At 40.9% G+C, this 12682-nt stretch overlaps 1 pseudogene; it reads right to left on the bottom strand.

Moving 5' to 3' along the window:
* Positions 1–1928: 1928 nt before the first annotated feature.
* Positions 1929–5044, bottom strand: LOC100981034 (apoptosis-inducing factor 1, mitochondrial-like; annotated as a pseudogene).
* Positions 5045–12682: the final 7638 nt, after the last annotated feature.

The following is a 12682-nucleotide window of genomic DNA, read 5'->3' as shown; positions in this document are numbered from 1 at the left end:
TTTGGGGAACACACAGAATACAATAAAACCACCCTTTTTAGTGGACAGCTCTGTAAGTTTCGACAAGCACGTTTAGTTATGCCATCTGCAGCACAATCAAGATATAGGATAGCAGAATTACCCCCAAAAAATTCCCCTTTCCTCTTCACAGTCAACTCCTCTGCCCCGACTCCCACCTCTAGCTCCTGGCAACTATAGATCTACTTTCTGTCTTTCTAGTTTTGTCTTTTCCAAAATACCAAATAAATGGAATCATATAACATGTAGCCTTTGGGGGCAGGCTTCTTTCACTTAATTTAGTGTTGTTCTGTATATTAGTAGTTTGTTCCCTTTTGCTGCTGAGTTATACCCCAAGATGCATGACACCAAAAGACCAATTCATAAAAAAATATATAGATGAATTCGACTTCAAAATTAAGAACTCCTGCCCTATGAAAGACACTCTCAGGAGATGAAAAGAAAAGCCACAGACTATGAAACAATATTTGCAAACAGCGTATCTGACAAAGGACCTATATCCAGGATATATAAAGAGTTCTTAAAATGCAGTAACATTTTTTAAATTATTTAATGGGCAAAAGATTTGAACAAACACTTCACTGCAGACATATGGATGCCAATAAGCATGTGAAAAGATGCTCAATATCACTAGTCATCAGAGAAATCAAAATTAAAACCATAATGAGATATCACTACATACCTATTATAATGGCTGTAACTTTTTTTTTTTTTTTTTGAGATGGAGTTTTTCTCTTGTCACCCAGGCTGGAGTGCAATGGCACGATCTCGGCTCACTGAAACCTTTGCCTCCCAGGCTCAAGTGATTCTCCTGCCTCAGCCTCCTGAGTAGCTGGGATTAGTAAAGGCACCTGCCACCAGGCCAGCTAATTTCTTGGTTTTTTTAGTAGAGATGAGGTTTCAGCATGTTGGCCAGGCTGGTCTTGAACTCCTGAACTTAGGTGATCCACCTAAATGGCTGTGGGCTGTGATATTTTAAATTGGCGATACAAAGTGCTCAAAATGATGCTGAGCAATTGGAATTCTTTTCAATTCCTAGCAGGAATATGAAATACACATCCACCCAATTTGGAAAACAGTCTTGCAGTTTCCTTAAAATTAAACATACATTTACCATACAATCCAGCAATTCTACTCCTAGGTATTTACACAAGTGAAACAAAAACTTAGGTTCACATAAAAACCAGTAAAAATGTTTATAGCAGCTTAATTCATAAACACTAAAAACTGGAAATAATCCAAGTATCAATCTACTGGCAAAAGGATACACAAAAACTATTGTTTTTCAATGCTAAATTAGGTAATGTCTGGATATATACTACGGGCTCCAAAGTTTATTAGATGAACAAGTCTATTTTATCTCACGTTAAGCTGCAATCTTAGTTCTAAAACACTATTGTTTTAGAAAGTAAAGTTTGTTATTTTGTTTTTATTTTCTCATTCCAGTGAACTATCAGTTCTCTTCAAGGAAACAGTGAGAAGAAAACAAAGCAGAAGCCTGGCAAATGTGTGAGACTGAAATATCTATTAGGCCAAAAAAGATCAAGAGAAAGATTACTCCAGATGAGACAGCCAGTCATTGGCACTAAGCAATTTCAGCTGTGTCCTAGATTCCAAAAGTAAAGTCAATACTGGGAACAGTGTTTCTTCAAAAGCCCACGGAAGGTTCTCACACAACACTCACAATGCATATCTGTTTCCCAATCTTTAGGTAAGAGCTGCATTCAACATATTCTGAGTAAAATCGGCCAATGGCCATTTTAAAGACATTATATGTGAATCACTCAAATTTCCAACATGCCTGGGAATAAGCCTAAAACTACATGGTTTACAAGAAATGCTTGTGAAATGTTATCTCGGTCACCCCTAAGTTTTTATGTCATTTTTTTGTGAAGTGTTTTATTGTTTAACGTTTAATGTCTAATTCCTAATTCTTTCATTTTTTTTAGAAGAATCAGATTTTTTTCATGATGTGAAAATTAAGAATTTGCCTACATGGTTGAAAACATTCACAAGAGACTTGATTATTCACATTTATATACACAGAGAAAGTTTGCTGAATTAAAAAAAAAAATGCTCCTTTACCCATGCAACCCACTCTCAGGGACACTGAAGGGCTTGTCTATTCCACTGTGGGCTTCAGTTTTCATGAATGTTGAATAGTTTGGCCACTTCATTGAGATCTTCAAGTTGCTCACCATCCTCAGTGGTCTTCCTTGCTATCGGCATTCGGTTAAAGATGTTCCATATAGCATGAGCCCCATGACCACTTTGTCCCTGGGATCAAAAATGTCACCTTTGCCGTAGTCTTCTCCCTGGAGAGGAGCCTTGGAACTGCAGGGGTTCTAGGAGGAAGAGTAATTTCTGAGGCCTCGTACCCTGTTTCACTCTCTGAGCAGATAACAGCTCCTGATTGCTCTTTGGCAGATTTTGGGTTGTCTTGCACAGCTGCTTTTGCAAAAACACCAACTGTGGGCCAATAGCTTCATAGCCAGCATCAGGGCTCAAATCATTCCAGCACACTGACTGATGCCAGTAAGGCTTAGCAGCTCCAGTCATATTTTCTCCAGCCAATCTTCTGCTCACAAAAGCATGATCATGGTGCTCTAACCGCCTCCTCCCCAGATTTATATCATAGAAGCATGCAGCATCTCCTGCCACCCAGATGTTTAGGCATGAGTATAGCTCTACATTTACCCAGAAGCCACCAAAATCTGGGCCTATTTCCAGCCCACCAGTTCTCGGCCAACTCAGCACTGGGCTTCAGGCTCACGGCTGCTGCTATGTGGTCAGTTTCTACCTTCCCACCATCTTTCAACGTGATGAGTAACTTGCCACCGCAGACTCCAACCGGCTGCACGATAGCAATGGGTATCATCTTAACCCCCTCTCGTCTGAGTTTTTCCACGGTTCAGTTGCAGAGGGATTTGCAGAAGACCTTTCCCATATTTCCCTTCTCAGAAAACAGGTGAATCACTTCTATGCCCAAGGCTCCAACCCTTTCTGCCAAGAGCACAGGCCAGTTCACCACCAAGCAAGCCCCCACCGATAACCAAAATTGACTTGACTTCCATGAAATCTTCTCCAGAGTCCTAGAGTCTCCAATCTTTCTAGAGAGTGTTGCTCTGCTCTTCACCTCTGATCCAGCTTCATCAATTTCAGACAGACTTCTTGGAGGACCTCTTGTTGCAATCAAGCAGTTTTCATAGGCTATTTGGGAGCCATCATTAAGTTTCACTGTGTTGCCTCTCACTTTCAGCTATACCATCTTCTACCTTGTGAGGATGGTCACAACACCATTCTCAATGTGAGGCAAGTCCTGGGCAGAGACACAGAAAGAGGTGGCTGGAAATACATGCTTCTCTCTTTTTCCATTCCACTGTCTGAATCACACTGTCTTTGTGACATCTGAGTCATCTGAAAACCACAGTTCTTTTGGAATTTTTGTTTGTTTTTCACTTTTATTTAGGTTCAAGGGTACACGTGCAGGTTTGTTACATAGGTAAATTGGATGTCACAGAGGTTTGGTGTACAGATTATTTCATCACTCAAGTAATGAGCATAGTACCTGATAGTTAGTTTTTCAATCCTCACCCTCCTCCCACCCTCTACCTTCAAGTAGGCCCCAGTGTGCATTATTCTGTTCTTTTTGTTCATATGTACTCAGTGTTTAGCTCCCACTTATAAGTGAGAACATGTGGTATTTGGTTTTCTGTTCCTCTGTTAGTTCACTTAGGATAGTGACCTCTAGCTCCATCCATGTTGCTGCAAAGGACATGATTTCATTCTTTTTATGGCTATGTAATACTCTATGGTGTATGTATATGTACCACATTTTCTTTATCCAGTCTACCACTGATGGGCATTTGGGTTGATTCCATATCTTTGCTATTGTGAATAGTGCTGCAATGAACATATACGTGCATGTGTCTTCATAGTGGAATGGTTTATATTCCTTTGGGTATATACTCATTAATAGGATTGCTGGCTTGAATGGTAATTCTGTTTTAAGTTCTTTCAGAAATCACCAAACTGCTTTCCACACTGGTTGAACTAATCTGCACTCCCATCAACAGTGTATAAGCATTCCCTTTCTCAGCAATCTCACCAGCATCTGTTATTTTTTGACTTTTTAGTAATAGTCATTCTGACTGGTATGAGATGGGATCTCATTGTGGTTTTGATTTGCATTTCTCTAATAATTAATGATGTTGAGCATTTTCTCATATGCTTGTTGGCCGTGTCTTCTTTTGAAAACTGTCTATTCATGTCCTTTGTCCATTTTTTTAATGGGGTTGTTTATTGCTTGTAAATTTGTGTAAGTTCCTTATAGATTCTAGATATTAGACCTTTGTTAGATGCATAGTTTGCAAATATGTTCTCTCTTTCAGTAGGCTGTTTACTCTGTTGATAGTTTGTTGTTGTTTTTGTTGTTGCTGTACAGATGCTCTTTAGTTTAATTAGGTCCCATTTGTCAACTTTTGTACCATGGTTCTTTTCAAAGAGGAGATCACATGTATGGCAGCTCAGGATCTTCAGACATAATGAGGACCCTGGTCCCAGGATCCCAAACCCAGGTGGCTTTGGCTGCAGCAAAAACAGCAGTTCTTCCACCAGTTAGCAGGAAAGGGACATGATTTGGTAAGCTGCCTTGAGGAACTGGCTCTCCATCTAGAGCAGATAATGTGGCCCTTTTTTGCTTCTCTTCTGATGTCAGCCCTAACCCTAGCATTCTTTCATTATATCTTTTTTGGTTATCCTTTATAGTCTTGCAGGCATATGCATCAGCTCCTGCTGTTGATAAGCCCACAATAAGGACTTACACAGAATTATATACTCTGCCTCCTGGTGCACCAGAGCTAGCCATTTGTCACGTCATCTGGAGTTCTAGAGGAACACCCCAGTGCTGGAACAAGTTGCTTAGAAGCCAGTTCCTCTGCCTCAGGCTGCAGACACATACCATCTGCACCAAGGGCACCAGCTTCTGCTTCAAAGCACCCACCACAAGGCCTCCACACCAGAACATTTCAGCAACTGCTACTCGGAACCTCTTCCTTTCGTTTCCTTGGATTCACATCAGACCAACGGGTCAAACACCACCAATGTTTATGTTTTTACACTTAATTTTTTCCCTAATGATTGTGGAATACTCTCAATTTAATTATTCACAACTTACTTGCAAAAGTCTACATTGTATATTAGGAAGTAAAAAGCTAGTCACCTACTTGTTGTAAAAGCTTTGAGAAGACCTACATCTCATCTGTTGGCAGAATCCCAGGGAGATGATTGGCCAAAAAATACAAAAATAATAAAAGACCGAGTTCCAGAAAAGAAGTGGAACTGATGCAAGATGGAAAGATCTCAATCAGAGATGAAGACTGTGAGAATGGTTCAAGTACACATGCTGAGACTGGAGGATTAATTTTCCATCCTAAAAACCATTTACAGAGCAGAATGCAAGTGTATAAAAAAGGATAAAGGAGGCCAGGCATGGTGGCTCAAGCCTGTAATCCCAGCACTTTGGGAGGCCAAGGCAGGTGGATCATGAGGTCAAGAATTCGAGACCAGCCTGAACAACATGGTGAAACCTTGTCTCTACTAAAAATACAAAAAAAAAAAAAAAATTATCCAGGCCTGCTAGCGTGGGCCTGTAATCCCAGCTATTCAGGAGGCTGAGGCAGGAGAATCTGGGAGGCAGAGATTGCAGTGAGCCAAGATCACACCACTGCACTCCAGCCTGGGGGACAGAGTGAGACTCCATGGCAAAAAAAAAAAATAGATAAAGGCTGTCACCTGTTGCAGGAGTCTGAATTATGCCAGCTCACTGGCTGATCTCAGCCACCCACAAAGAGGCACCTTGCCCAGATAACATCAGCAACTGGGCCGCAGAGAAATGCTCACCATGTCCACAAGATCATTAGTGCAGCACTGCCATTAGCTCCAGGCTTTAGATTCTTAGAGGACCCCTTCAGTGAGCATTTCAAAGCTGACACCCCTGACATCAATAAAACAAAGAAGATAAATGGCAGTTTGCATAAAATTGCAAGGACAACCAACCCCACCCCAGAAAGAGAAGGACAGCGGCCAGGTTCGAGCAACCCTTAGAGGACGTGGGGGGCTGAGCTACAGAGTTCCAGGCTCATTTATATCTGTCTCTTAGTCTAATAATCTTATATAGCAAGGAGCAATAGCTGTTAGAATAATATTTATGGTTACATAGTATTCAGCAAAAAGCAGACAGCTCATTCAATTATTTACTTTGACTATATACATGGTAAATAGCTCTCAGAAAATGTCTCTCAAAGCGACCTTAGCTTTTAGTCTCCACCAAAAGAACTTCAGATTTCAAAAGGGATAGCATCCAATGTTTAGCTTCCCTTGTCACTTCTTACAATTTCTTATCAGGTTGGTGCAAAAGTAACTGCAGTTTTTGCCATTGACAGTAATGGCACTTCAGGAGGCTGAAGCGGGTGGATCACCTGAGGTCAGGAGTTCGAGACCAGCCTAACCAACATGGAGAAACCCCCGTCTCTACTAAATATACAAAATTAGCCAGGTGTGGTGGCGCATGCCCAGCTACTTGGGAGGCTGAGGCAGGAGAATCGCTTGAACCCAGGAGGTAGAGGTTGCGGTGAGCCAAGATCGCGCCATTGCACTCCAGCCTGGGCAAAAAGAGCAAGACTCTGACTCAAAAAAAAAAAAAAGAGTCGCAGGTAATCAACCATATTTTGCCAAGTTGAAAATGTATTTAATTAAACTAAAGAGCTTCTGCACAGCAAAAGAAACTACCATCAGAGTGAACAGGCAACCTACAAAATGGGAGAAAATTTTCGCAACCTACTCATCTGACAAAGGGCTAATATCCGGAATCTACAATGAACTCAAACAAATTTACAAGAAAAAAACAAACAACCCCATCAAAAAGTGGGCGAGGGACATGAACAGACACTTCTCAAAAGAAGACATTTATGCAGCCAAAAAACACATGAAAAAATGCTCATCATCACTGGCCATCAGATAAATGCAAATCAAAACCACTATGAGATATCATCTCACACCAGTTAGAATGGCAATCATTAAAAAGTCAGGAAACAACAGGTGCTGGAAAGGATGTGGAGAAATAGGAACACTTTTACACTGTTGGTGGGACTGTAAACTAGTTCAACCATTGTGGAAGTCAGTGTGGCGATTCCTCAGGGATCTAGAACTAGAAATACCATTTGACCCAGCCATCCCATTACTGGGTATATACCCAAAGGACTATAAATCATGCTGCTATAAAGACACATGCACACGTATGTTTATTGCGGCATTATTCACAATAGCAAAGACTTGGAACCAACCCAAATGTCCAACAATGATAGACTGGATTAAGAAAATGTGGCACATATACACCATGGAATACTATGCAGCCATAAAAAATGATGAGTTCATGTCCTTTGTAGGGACATGGATGAAATTGGAAACCATCATTCTCCGTAAACTATGGCAAGAACAAAAAACCAAACACCGCATATTCTCACTCATAGGTGGGAATTGAACAATGAGATCACATGGACACAGGAAGGGGAATATCACACTCTGGGGACTGTGGTGGGGAGGGGGGAGGAGGGAGGGATAGCATTGGGAGATATACCTAATGCTAGATGACGAGTTAGTGGGTGCAGCGCACCAGCATGGCACATGTATACATATGTAACTAACCTGCACAATGTACACATGTACCCTAAAACTTAAAGTATAATTTAAAAAAAAAAATAATAATAATAATAATAATAAAAAGAGAAAAAAAAAGAAAATGTATTTGTTGAGAGCACAAGATAAACAGAATAAGTTAATACTCTAATCCCTTCTTAAAAGTCAACTACAGGCCAGGCATAGTGGCTCATGCCTGTAATCCCAGCATTTTGGGAGGGTGAGACAGGTGGATCATTTGATCCCAGGAGTTTGAGACCAGCCTGGGCAACACGGTAAAACCCCATCTCTATAAAAAATTAGCCAAGTGTGGTTGCGTACACCTGTGGTCCCAGCTACTTGAGAGGCTGAGGTGGGAGGATCACTTGGGCCTGGCAGGTGGAGGCTGCAGTAACATAATTGCACCACTGCACTCCAGCCTGGGCAACAACAGCAAGACTTTGTCTCAAAAAGAATAAAAATAAAAAATAAAAACTTAGGACTCCTAATTCAAACCAACTTAGGATTTCTCCACAAATAAGACAGCAGAAGTTTTTCTACTGCGGTTAACTTTCTCCTTGTATTTATTGAATAAAATCATATGAGTAAATGCAAGCATAATTCTCTAGATGGACTAATATTTTAGAAATAAAAATGGAGTGTCTCATATTGCCAAAATAATTTGAAATTAACTGTAAATTGCATCCCTGTTCTAAAACATCATGTTTAGAAATATGAATCAACAGAATGACTCTTTTTTTTTAATGGCTAAAACCAACAGAAGAGCAACTGGGTTCCATTTTGAGAAGGTAGGATACCATAGGGGTTAAGGACAGTCTTTGAGGTCAGTAGATTTGAGAGGAAATCCTACCTCTCAGAAGTACCTCAAACCACGTGTGTCTTCTTTAACAATTTACTTCTTTCCTTTAAGCTTTACTTTCCTACCAGTAGGAAGACAATATTAATAACTACCTCATAGCAAAGCAAGTCAATTAATCTATATGAACTATAGTTCCTCCTGCTGTAAAAATGGACTGTTCATACTGACCTCAGAGGCTCATTGTTTGAACTTAACAAAAAACCTGCTAAAACACATGAAATGTCAATAACTACATAAATATCATAATTAAGTTGCTTCATATTATTTGTGGAACATGGTGGTATATAAATTAAGTAATTAAATATATATAAGTATTAACAACAATTAGTCTGGAGAATTATCTAGTCAATTCTCATACCAGGGTCTCGGGCTCTTACACTGATTAGAAAACCACATTTGGACATGGCTTGATACACAGGATCCTTGCCTTTATATCACTGAGTGAGCCTGTTGTGGAGACAAATGTCCAACAGGCATAAAGAGACAAACTCATTTCCCTTCATGACTGCACAATCTGAATACAGGTGGGCAAGTGAGGTCAAAATGTGGCTGAACCTTGGCACTATTCTTGCCTCATTGGTTTTCAGCCCAGGTTTCTTAAGAAAGCAAGCTTCTTTTTTATTGCATTATCTCAGCCTCTCAAACCCCAGAGTGCAACATTTCTAGAGATTTCTGCACAGCAAGGAGGATTTTTTTCCACACAAAAGCAATGTCTCAAACTTTTGCTGCTGTTGTTCTGACAGACTCCTTATATCTGTTTCTCCTTCAGAAACCAATGCAAAACTCGAGGGTGGCTTATTTAAACATTTTTTACTCACCTTATTAATATCCAGTGGAAATTATCTGGCACTGCTTTTCAAAGAAAATTCTATTAGTGTCGGGCAACAACATGCTCTGCAGTTTAAATGCAACTTTTAAGCATTTCAGAATTGATGCTTAAGTAATCACAGAATTTGCATTTTTAAACTTATGCTAGCATAATGAAGTAAAAGAGAAGCACAGTATCTGTATTCTAGTCCTGATAATCATCAAATTCTACAAACTTCACTTTTCTTATCTACAAATGGATTTTTGCCAAGATCTAATGCACACACACACAAACACACTCCATATCCGTGGGTCCTGTGGGTCCCATGGGTTCTGAATTCATGGATTCAACTGATTGCAGATCAAAACTATTCAAAAAAAAATTGTGTCTGCACTGAACATGTACAGACTTTTACTTGCTTGTCACTATTCCCTAAACAATGCATGATCATAACTATTTACATTGCATTTGCATTGTATGAGGTATTATAAGTAATCTAGAGATGATTTAAACTATATGTGAAGGGCCGGGCATGATGGCTCAACGCCTGTAATCCCAGCACTGTGGGAGGCGGAGGTGGGTGGATCAACTGAGGTCAGGAATTCAAGACCAGCCTGGCCAGCATGGTGAAACCCCATCTCTACTAAAAATACAAAAATTAGCTGGGTGTGGTGGCGGGAGCTACTCAGGAGACTGAGGCAGGAGAATAGCTTGAACCTAGGAGACGGAGGTTACAGTGGGCCGAGATTGTGACATTGCACTCCAGCCTGGCAACAAGAGTGAAACTCCATCTCCAAAAAACACAAAATAAAATAATAATAATATAATAAGGTACATGTAAGTAATGTGCATAGGTTATATGCAAATACTAAACCATTTTATATCAAGGACTTGTGTAGCTGCAGATTTTGGTATCTGTGGGACATCCTGGAACCAATCCTCACAGATACTGGAGGATGAAAATATAACATAAATGTGCTTTTGTATACAAAGGTAAGGTTAAAAGGGGTTTGGTTACCTCTAAAATTTCCAAATTGCTTTTCAAATACCACAAATTATTTCCCAAGTAGTTATGATAATAATGCATGGGAGAGAAGAAGCCACTTGCAAACATCAGAATTCATGTTTTTAGCACCAATTGTGGACAGCCTCTGTCCCTGGACCAGGAAATATAAAGCTGAATTAGATACCTATCTACCTTCAAGAAGCTCATGGCGTGTCATAAACATCATCTCTGGTATTGCTGTAGATACTGCAAAGGTTTGCAAGGATTGCAAACAAACCACCTATTCCTTAGGTAGCAAGATGAACCACAATAAAGGACTTAACAACGTCTAGAACTTTGACAATATTTCTGCTTGACCTCTCCATTATGGAGCAGTACATATTAATTTCAAGAGGATCTTCCCATGAATTATCTGGCACACCCTTTTTTCCACCCTCATGATTAATAAAAGGCATTCTATGGATGTTTTACAGCAGTTCCAAGAAGGAACAACTCATCTGCGCTGTGCCTGAGAGCTGACCGTGAAAGGCCTCAGGACTACAGAAGTGGCCTGGGATCTTCACCTTTTAGCAAGACAACTTCCAGGGAATCCCTTTTTTCTGTCCACCATTCATTTTGACCTTCTGCTGCTTTATCCTCCTTACCCTACTCATCGCCTGGGGAGTGGGAAAAGGGATTGTTATGAATTGATTTATGTCTCCCCAAAATTCATATGTGGAAGCCCTAACCTCTGATGCTATTGTATTTCAAGATAGAGTCTTTTTTTTTTTTTTTTTTTTTTTTTTTTTTTGAGACAGAGTCTTGTTCTGTTGCCCAGGCTGGAGTGCAGTGGTGCAATCTTGGCTCACTGCAACCTCCGCCTCCCAGGTTCAAGCAATTATCCTGCTTCGGCCTCCTGAGTAGCTAGGATTACGGACGTGCACTATGACACCCAGCTAATTTTTGTACTTTTAGTAGAACAGGGTTTCACCATGTTGGCCAGACTGGTCTCGAACTCCCGAGCTTAGGTGATCTGTCTGCCTGGGCCTCCCAAAGTGCTGGGATTACTGGCATGAGCCACCGCACCCAGCCACAAGAGAGAGTCTTTAAAGCGGTAATTAAGATTAAATATGACCATAACGGTGGGGCCCTAATCCAGCAGGACTGCAAATGCACACAGAAAAGGGCAGGTGAGGACACTGTGATAAGGCAGCCATCTGAAGGCTGAGGACATAGACTTGGGAGAAAGTAAGGTGCTGCCCCCTTAATCTTGGACTTCGAGCCTCCAGAACCATGAGAAAATAAATGTCTACTGTTTAAGCCACCCAGTCTGTAATATCTTGTCACGGCAGTCTTAGCAGACTAATACAGGGGATTCACTAGGCTTTGAAGTCAAAGTGTTCTTCCGACAGACACAAACAGTTCCTCCGTTTTCAGCCCCGGGCCTGTGCCACCATCTCCATGGAAGCCAGTGCCTTCAGTTCCTCTGGGCTGCAGAGCAAGTGGGCAAACTTTGTATTGGTATCCCACAAACCTTAGGCAATTAGCTGTTAATATCACCCTTTTCCTCTCTGCTAAATCAATTTCTATTCTTATTTCTTGTGATTTATCGCTAATGGCACCTCTTAATGCCATCAAAAGTGAAATTCCACCTGTAATCCCAACCACTTGGGACGCTGAAGCAGGAGAATGGCTTGAAACCTGGAGGCAGAGGTTGCAGTGAGCCAAGATTGTGCCACCGCACTCCAGCTTGGGCAACAGAGCAAGACTCCATCTCAAAAAAATAATAAGTAGTAAAGTTCCATGTCACCAAACTGAAGCTAAGTTATACATCTGAACTTTCAAGAAATCAGGAGAGAGAGAAAATAGCCACATCTCCAAATAGGCCAGTTTTAGTTGGCATGACACTGAAGTCCCCTCTGCTTTAACTTTTACAAGAAAAGTAACTTCGAAACTATCAATCCGCATTCCGTTTTCTGTTTCTGCTTTCTTCAGCTCTTTTCTGTCTATAAAACCAAACACATCTGCTCAGCTCTTTGAAACACTCATTCTATTTTACAGAATAAAGGGTTGCCTGATTCTGGAATCGCAAATAAAGCCAACTAAGATCTTTAAACTAAACTTGCTGGCCAGGCGCAGTGGCTCAAGCCTGTAATTCCAGCACTTTGGGAGGCTGAGGCAGGCAGCTCATGAGGTCAGGAGATCAAGACGATCCTGGCTAATGTGGTGAAACCCCATCTCTACTAAAAATAGAAAAAAGTAGCCGGGGTTAGTGGTGCGTGCCTGCAGTCTCAGGTACTCAGGAGGCTGAGGCAAG

The sequence above is a fragment of the Pan paniscus genome, chromosome 8 (genome assembly GCF_029289425.2).
Source record: "Pan paniscus chromosome 8, NHGRI_mPanPan1-v2.0_pri, whole genome shotgun sequence".
Lineage (NCBI taxonomy): Eukaryota > Metazoa > Chordata > Mammalia > Primates > Hominidae > Pan > Pan paniscus.
This window is presented reverse-complemented; position numbering and strand designations above follow the sequence as displayed.